General features: G+C 38.2%; 1 non-coding gene across 1 annotated transcript; it reads left to right on the forward strand.

Annotated features, from left to right (window-relative positions):
• The first annotated feature begins 2605 nt into the window (after positions 1 to 2605).
• TRNAC-GCA (transfer RNA cysteine (anticodon GCA)) lies at positions 2606 to 2677 on the forward strand. Its single transcript has one exon. It is a non-coding gene; the product is annotated as a tRNA-Cys (tRNA).
• The last annotated feature ends 5717 nt before the right edge of the window (positions 2678 to 8394 follow it).

The raw sequence follows: 8394 nt of genomic DNA on the forward strand, positions 1-8394 counted from the left end.
ATTAGGTTATTTATAGGAATTTCTACCAAGAACTGCATGCAGTTGTATACTTCTAATTTTCAACAGCTTTGAAGACTTTCTGAAAAATATACTTTTTACTAAGTTCACTTTTCCCTGATCTCCCTTTCAGTTCTCCATCTAGAACCACATCTCTTAGGAAAGGAAAAATGGAAGGAGTGGATATGCTGACTAATGGGATAAAGGTGTTTTCTTTGGCACTTTGAAAAAAAAGACTAAAGAAGTGCACAATAAATTTATTATCAGTTAATAATTAATCATGGATAGTTGATATGGACTAATCTGGGTATTTTATTATTTTGTTTGATACAGTCCTATTTCAGTGTATAATTCTAGATAAAACAATCTAAGTCTCCTTTCTTCAGTGTAATGTAACTAATCTCTGTCTTCTCAAAAAATAGTTAAGAATGCAGTAATTACTTCTTTACCTCTTGTAAATAAAGAATAGAAGACAAGGAGCATTTGCTAATAGCCAGGAAGTCACAACTGACTTGTAGTTTACAAAAGATCTCCAGAATTACTTGCAGCTGTTGGGTCAGTCGCTCAGTTGTGTCCAACTCTTTGTGACTCCATGGACTTTAGCCGGCCAGACTCGTTGTCCATGGGATTCTCTAGGCAAGAATACTGGGGTGATCTCCTCCAGGGGATCTTCCTGACCAGGGATCGAAACTTTGTCTCCTACATTGTCAGGCAGATTCTTTACCACTGAGCCACCTGGGAAGCACCCCCCAACCCTACCCACCGCCACGCCCCCCTAACTTGGAGATCTAAGATAAAAAGAGAAGATGGCACTTACTTTAGATCATGTGTGTTTATGACAGTCAGACAGAGGCGACTAAACAAAAACAGGGTTTGGATGTAAGTTACTCAACTCCTCTGAGCCTATTCCTTCATCTGTTAAATAAGAAAATGAAACATGAATACACTTTTAAGGTATTCAGTTACTTGCTTCTAATTAATTTTAAATATAAAATACAATTTTCTAATTTGAATCAAGACCTTCCCGTTACTGACCTAATTGTAGTTGTGTGAAGCAGGATGGAAAGTAAAATGGGTAGAGAGGGGAAAAGAGAGAGAGAAAAGAATATCTTTCAATAGTTTTTGATTGACTAGAGTTTATTGTGTGTTTAGGGTGCCACCTGGAAAAGGAAATTATATTTTTCAGAAAAAAGGGAAAATCAAAATCCTCTAAAAAAAAAAAATCCTCTAAGAGGACTTAGATTTTAAACGTTTCTTACTTTACTAGGCTTCCCTGGTGGTTCAGACTGTGATGAATCTGCTTGCAATGCAGGTGACCCAGGTTCAAGCCCTGGATCAGGAAGATTCCCTGGAAGAGGACATGGCAACCCACTCTAGTATTCTTGCCTGGAGAATCCCATGGACTAGAGAAGCCTGGCAGGCTACAGTCCATGGGGTCACAAAGACTCAGACATGACCGAGTGACCAACACTTACTTATTTTACTGCTGTTGCTGGTGCTAAGTCGCTTCAGTCGTGTCCAACTCTGTGCGACCCAAGAGACGGCAGCCCACCAGGCTCCCCTGTCCCTGGGATTCTCCAGGCAAGAACACTGGAGTGGGTTGTCATTTTCTTCTCCAGTGCATGTGAAAAGTGAAAGTGAAGTCGCTGACCCTCAGCGACCCCATGGACTGCAGCCCACCAGGCTCCTCTGCCCATGGGATTTTCCAGGCAGGAGTACTGGAGTGGGGTGCCATTGCCTTCTCTGACTTATTTTACTAGATGATAAATATATCATGAATAATAAATGGCATGCTATGCAGGGAATAGTTTATTCAGAAATAAAAGTACATGTATGTTAAATTTTAATTTTTTTTTGATAGAGAGGAGTCAACTACAGATCAGTGGTTCTCAAAGTATGATCTACAAACATCATCACCATCATCATCTGAGAAACTATTAGAAATGCAAAATAATTGGGCCTCATTCCAGACTTAGTGAATCAGAAACCCAAGTAGACCTAGAAATCTAAGTTTTAAGAAGCCTTCCAGAAGATTCTGATGACTGTGAAAATTTGAGAACCTCTGCTGCAGGCTTGAGCAAAAGAATATGTCCTTTATAATGTGACACTACAGTTTCTCCCATCAAGAGAAGTTGTCTCTATCAATACCCTTAGAATCTGGGCTGGTTTTGTGAAGTACTTTGATCAACAGAATGTGGCAGTAGTGACATTTGTGTACCCTGGCCTCAGGAATCCTTGCACTTTTCCTGTCCCTTGGTACCCTGACACTACCATTTTAGTAATCTCAGAGTAGTGTATTCAGACATGAGAGCACATGGAGGAGAATCCAGGTATGCCAGACCAGGACATCCCAGCCAGCCAACAGCCAGTCAACTCCCAGACAAAATCAGGAGAGTTGCTTGCAGGTTCCACGGGTGCTATATGAATAATGCCAGCCAAGAGAGGAACTGCCCAGCCGACCCATAGACACACGAGGAATAATAAATGCTTACTGCTTTAAGCCACTGAGTTTTGATGTGGTTCATTATGCAGCAGTATGTTAGTTGACACAGCCTACCCAAAGTATAGAATACATTCTATTCCAGTCCCTCCTTAAGAAGCTTGGGTTTCCCTGGTGGCTCAGACGGTAAAGCGTCTGTCTGCAATGCAGGAGACCCAGGTTCGATCCCTGGGTTGGGAAGATCCCCTGGAGAAGGAAATGGCAGCCCACTCCAGTATTCTTGCCTGGAAAATCCCATGGACAGCAGAGCCTGGTAGGCTACTGTCCATGGAGTCGCAAAGAGTTGGACACGACTGAGCCACTTCACTTCACCTCACTTAAGAAGCTTTACATTGATAACACTTTAATAAGGTTAAGACATCACATTATTTGAGGTGTTAACAGTTTATAAAGATTGTTTCAAGAACTGCCCAGCAATTTGTAGACTTTATTGCTGTTACTTTGACCATAATTTTCTAGTTAGAGAGCTCCTACTTTGTTTTCCCTTTTCTTTGCTAGTGGGGATTACTAGATTCTCGTATAATTAACTGCCTGTTATGACCATGCACAGATCTTATTCATCCCCTGTCCTGGTGTTCAATACCTGCCTTTCAACTTCCTGTTTAATATCAGGGAATATTTACCTGCCTAGGCATTTGCTCATTTTTTTTTGGCTAGAGGATTTACTTGCCAGCTGTGCTTGTGTCCTCTCTGCTCTGCTTCCCTGTCCCTCTTATATTCTCCCCAGGAAGACAAAAGATGGAACTCTTTCCTTGGACTGCCTGTCTTCTGGATAATGAATCTCTTGCCTTGTTTCTATGCTCAGACAGCCAGCCTTTTTGTGCATGCCACTCTCTCTCATTGCAGCTGTTTCACCCACCACCTAGGTCTTGGAAATGAATGGTAGGGGGCAGAAAGTGAAACATGAGTTATGGCCTGGTCCTGGAAGGGCAGTGTAGTATACGTATATAGCAGACAGTGCCCTTTTTATTTTTTTAAATCCTATGGTTTTATTAGGCAAGGTTACCCAAAAGGAGCAGTAAGATGCTGAGAGGGAACAAGTTACTTTAGACAGCTACTTTTTGTTTTGCCTAAAGCCTGCCCTGTATCCATGGAAATTCAGAAGCATGGCCCATGCAGAAAGGTTGTGCTGTGTCTTCACCTTTTATTTACTGGATTAGATGCCTACTGCTGCTGCAACAACTTACCACAAGCAATGGCTTAAAACAAAAACTTCGTAGGTCATAAGCCCAGGTCTTTCGGGGCTTTGCTCAAGTTGTTAGGAGGGCTGCCTGCTTTCTGGAGGCTGAGGGGAAGAATATGTTTCATTGTTTTGTCTAGTTCCTTGAGACTGCCCACATTCCTTGACTGGTGGCCCCTTGACATCTTCAAAGGCAATGATGGTGGTGGAGTCTTCCTCACATCGTATGCCTCTGATACTGACTCTCGTTTCTCTCATTTATAAGGACTGTTATGATTACATTGGGCCCACTTGGATAATCCAGGATACTCTTCCCATCTCAGGGTCATCGGATTAGCAACCTTAATTCCATTTGCAACCTTAATTTCCCTTTGCTATATATTTACACAATTGAGAGGTTAGGACATAGGCATTTTAAGGGAGGATCATTATACTACTTACTACATCCATGTAGTGAAAAAAAATATTTCTCATCGTAAATGAGTATCTGTAACATCTATTCTCTAGGATTTACAAAGACAAAATAAAGTTGTGCCAGCCACTTTGACTTTAGAGAACTCACGTAATGAACTAAAAATCCTAAGGAGTCTGAGAAGGAAATTTTTATGTAGTAAGTAGCCCACGGGCTCCCCAGATGATGCAATGGTAAAGAATCTGCCTGCCAATGCAGGAGATGCAAGAAACATGGGTTCGATTCCTCGGTCAGGAAGATCTCCTGGAGAAGGAGATGACAACCCACTCCAGTATTCTTGCCTGAAAAAAACCCCATGAACAGAGGAGTCTGGTGGGCTACAGTCCACAGGGTTGCAAAGAACTGGACATGACTGAGTGACTGAGCACACACACCATAAGCAGCCTGTATGAATATATATATATATATATATATATATATATATATATATATATATATTTTAAAAGCCTATGTAGTTCTATAGTTCATGCTCTGTGAGTATTGTTTTTAACCTGAATGTGTCATACTTATGTATGTGAGGAGAGCATTTGTAAAAACGAGCTTCCCGCAAAGAAACGAGGACCAATTCAAATGGGTGGAGGAATAAGCAGAGGGAACAGAACAAAAGATGACTTCATAAAACCAGAAGCAGTTTTTAACATTCTTATTATAATGTAATAACTCCGCTCTCAAACCTTCATCATTTCCTCTGGCTCCAACCCTGAATCACATCTATACTGTTGATTTAGCAGCCAAGTCAGTAATTTAAGTGTTTGGACTTATCCTGCATGCTAAATTCTGTTTACAGAATCAAATGATTTTCAAATGGAAGTGCTTATCTGGAATTTGAAGATGAGATATATCTGAGTGCACAGAAAATCTTAAGTCTGAGAAATAATTAAATTACAACACTGTTTCTATTGAGCTCAATATAAGTTTATTAAAATAACTGAAATGTTTCCTTGTTTTTATCTTTCCTGTTCATTTTTAAAGAAAATTTCATCATTGATTTTGTAAATGTAACACTTACTCATTTTAATGAGTTTAAGTCATGCAGAAAAGTAAAAAGAGCATTTTTATAAAAATCACCCCAATCCCCTTTTAACAATTATTAGCACACAATACTTGCTATTTCTTATTTTATGATACTTACTATTTTTATAAATAAGTAATGAATTAGAAAGAAGTCAAATGAAGTAGAAATGAATTGGAATGGACTGCTAAATTTCAAATAAACGTTGTATCCAATATGAATTATATTATTTCTTAAGAGATCCCTCTAAAGTTAAGAAAAGATGACTAAAAACATGCAAATATTGAGTCATAGCTTTAAAACCTACCCACTTCAATTTGTAGATGGATTGACTGTTTCCCTGCTTTGAAAGATGACCCAGAGGGATGGTGCGGGGAGGGAGGAAGAAGGGGGGTTCAGGTTCAGGATGGGGAACATGTGTATACCTGTGGCAGATTCATGTTGATGTATGGCAAAACCAATACAATATTGTAAAGTAATTAACCTCCAATTAAAATAAATAAATTTATATTAAAAAAAGAAAGATGAAGATATTAACTTCTCTGCCCCTCTTCCTACCTCTCAGTCTTGTTATTTGTATTATTATTTATATATTGCCAGGCTTTTTACATTTACATCCTGTTCTATAATTTAGACATATTTTAAATTGGTTCAGTGTTTGTCCAAGACTTTTTATGAGTTTTCTCTTTATTTTTCCATCATCTCTTGGATTTCATTAACAAGTAGCATGTGTTCCTCTGTTTTTTTTGGTTTATGTTTTGTGTGGTTTTGGTGAAGAGGTGTGCATGGGTGTTGTATTTTCAGACTTCTTTCATGTTTGAAAACATCTGCTTATTCTACATACTGCTGTTGTTTATCTTGTATACATGTATGCTTTGTGTATGTTGGACATTTACATTACTGTTATATTCCTTTACTCCAAAATTACTTAGATATTTTCCAGTGACATCTGTCACTGATTATTACTGCGGAATAATATGAGACCAGAATGGATATTTCCCTTTGTTGGAGATTTGCTCTGTTTTTTCAGGTGCCTGACGAATTCTTTATTCTTGAAGACTGGTAATTTAACTGTGGATTTATCTCAGAGATGAGTCTTCCTAATTAAAATATATGTTACTTTTCAATCTGCAGATTAAACGTTTGCTTCAATTCAAAGAAAGATTCTCCTTAATTTAAAAAAAAAAGAAAGAAATTATGTCTTTGAGTACATTGCTATGTTTCTCTGAATTTTCTAACCTAAGAGACACTGTTCTGTTACATGGAATTTGTCCGTTTTCCACTTCTATGCATGTGTGCATGCTCAATCCGGTCAGACTCTGCGATCCCATGGATTGTAGGGGGCCCGACCAGACTCTCCATGGAATTCTCCAGGCAAGAATACTGGAGCAGGTTGCCATTTCCTAGTCTAGGGTATCTTCCCAACCCAGGGACGGAATCCACGTCTCCTGCATCTTTTGCATTGGTAGGTAGATTCTTTACCACTGTGCCATGACCTTCCAATTTATTAACTTCCTTATTATTCATTTACATTCCTATGATTACCTCAGATCAGTTCTTTCTTGCTTTTAAAACTTATTATTAATTCGTTATGACATTGTTTTAGCTCTCTACTTCCTTAGGTTTGCAATCCCTCTTTTCTTCATTCTGCTGTTTTAAAACTCATTTTTGAGTTCTTGTTTTCCTTAAGTTTACTCTACATGGTAAAGCTTTGCAGAGAAATTAATTCACTTTTTTTGCATTATACTTTTTTCTAGTCTTGGTTCAATGTCGGTCTTTTATATGCTTTTCCTCCCTTCCTAATATGTTTGTGTTATTGCCTACTATTTATTTTCATTATGCATGTGCATGGAGATATGTCTGGATCTGTATTTGTTTTCTTGTAATTAAAGGAATGTTTTGATAACTTGCTACTTTAACTAAAACCAGTTTGCTTTTTCTTCATAAACAGTTGATAGCTAGGAATTTAGTGTTCTAGGTTTTTTTTTTCTCTCTAACCAAGATGGCAAAGTGAAGAAGGAGAACTCAAGATTATGTGAACATCTGGGTTCTGCTATCACTTCATAAATTATATTAAAGATTTTCTACCAAGGTTCATTGCTCCTGCTTGGGCAGTGGTGGTATATCTCACTCTTAAAGAAGAATTTACTTGGAATTAAGGTGGTTTCTTAATTCTGAGTGTAGACCTCACTTCTTTCACATCATTGTTCACTTGCTTTTTATCATCTCCTTCTCCTTAGGAACCATTTCCACTACTCTCCAGTCAGGATAAAGAAAAGGGAAAGTTGCTTACTTCTAATGGTATGTTTCCTATTGAATGAGATCCCTTAGCACTGTATTCTGACCTTTCTTAACCCTTTGTGCCAAAGATGATAGTTACTTCTCTGACGGATAATGATGCCTGTGATTTGGTAGATAAACATAATTAATTCTGGGTTTTAGCTGGTTGCTCATTTTGCTCTAACTCTAAACTGTGTCATCCACTTAACTTCTTTCAGCTACAGATGAAATATTTACATCTCTCATCTGCCTATACCTTGTGTTAATTCTCATTTTTCCCTTTCAGAAAACAGGAAGGCCAGAGAGAACCCCTCAGTGACCTCAACAGTGCAGTTTAGGTGGGGTTAGAGCAGGTTGGAGGTTGATGCTGAGATACATCATGCTGTCTTCTAAAATCCTTTTCTTATTTTGTTAGCTACTTTTTTTTTCAATAATTTTTACTTTTTGGCTGCGCTGAATGGCATGTGAGATCTTAGTTTCCCTCACCAAGGATAGAATCAGTGCCCCTGGCATTGGAAGCATGGAGTCTTAACCACTTCCTCCCATGCCTCCTTTTTAAAAAAAATGGCCTTAGGCTATGCCCCCTTCCTTGAATATATGACATTTTTTGTCTAGTGTTTACTATTTTTTTGTAGTCAATTCTGTAATATGATTTCATTTGGCCATCCTTATGTGTAAGCCTGAAATCATTTATTTTCTTTTTAATTAACGTTAATTTTTTGAATAGGCAATGCACAGTACAAAATGCAAAATATATAAAGGTGTGTCTAGTGAGAAGTTAAGTATTCTTCCTACTCTTGCCTTCCATCAATATGGATCCTTTCCCTAGAGACAATTACTGTTACCAGTTCTAGTATAAATCTCCAAAAAGGAATGGTTTCTGTGCATATAAAATACATAAATATGTACATGTTTATATGGGCTTCGCAGGTGGTGCTAGTGGTAAAGAATTG

This window comes from Ovis aries, chromosome 2 (genome assembly GCF_016772045.2).
Source record: "Ovis aries strain OAR_USU_Benz2616 breed Rambouillet chromosome 2, ARS-UI_Ramb_v3.0, whole genome shotgun sequence".
NCBI lineage: Eukaryota > Metazoa > Chordata > Mammalia > Artiodactyla > Bovidae > Ovis > Ovis aries.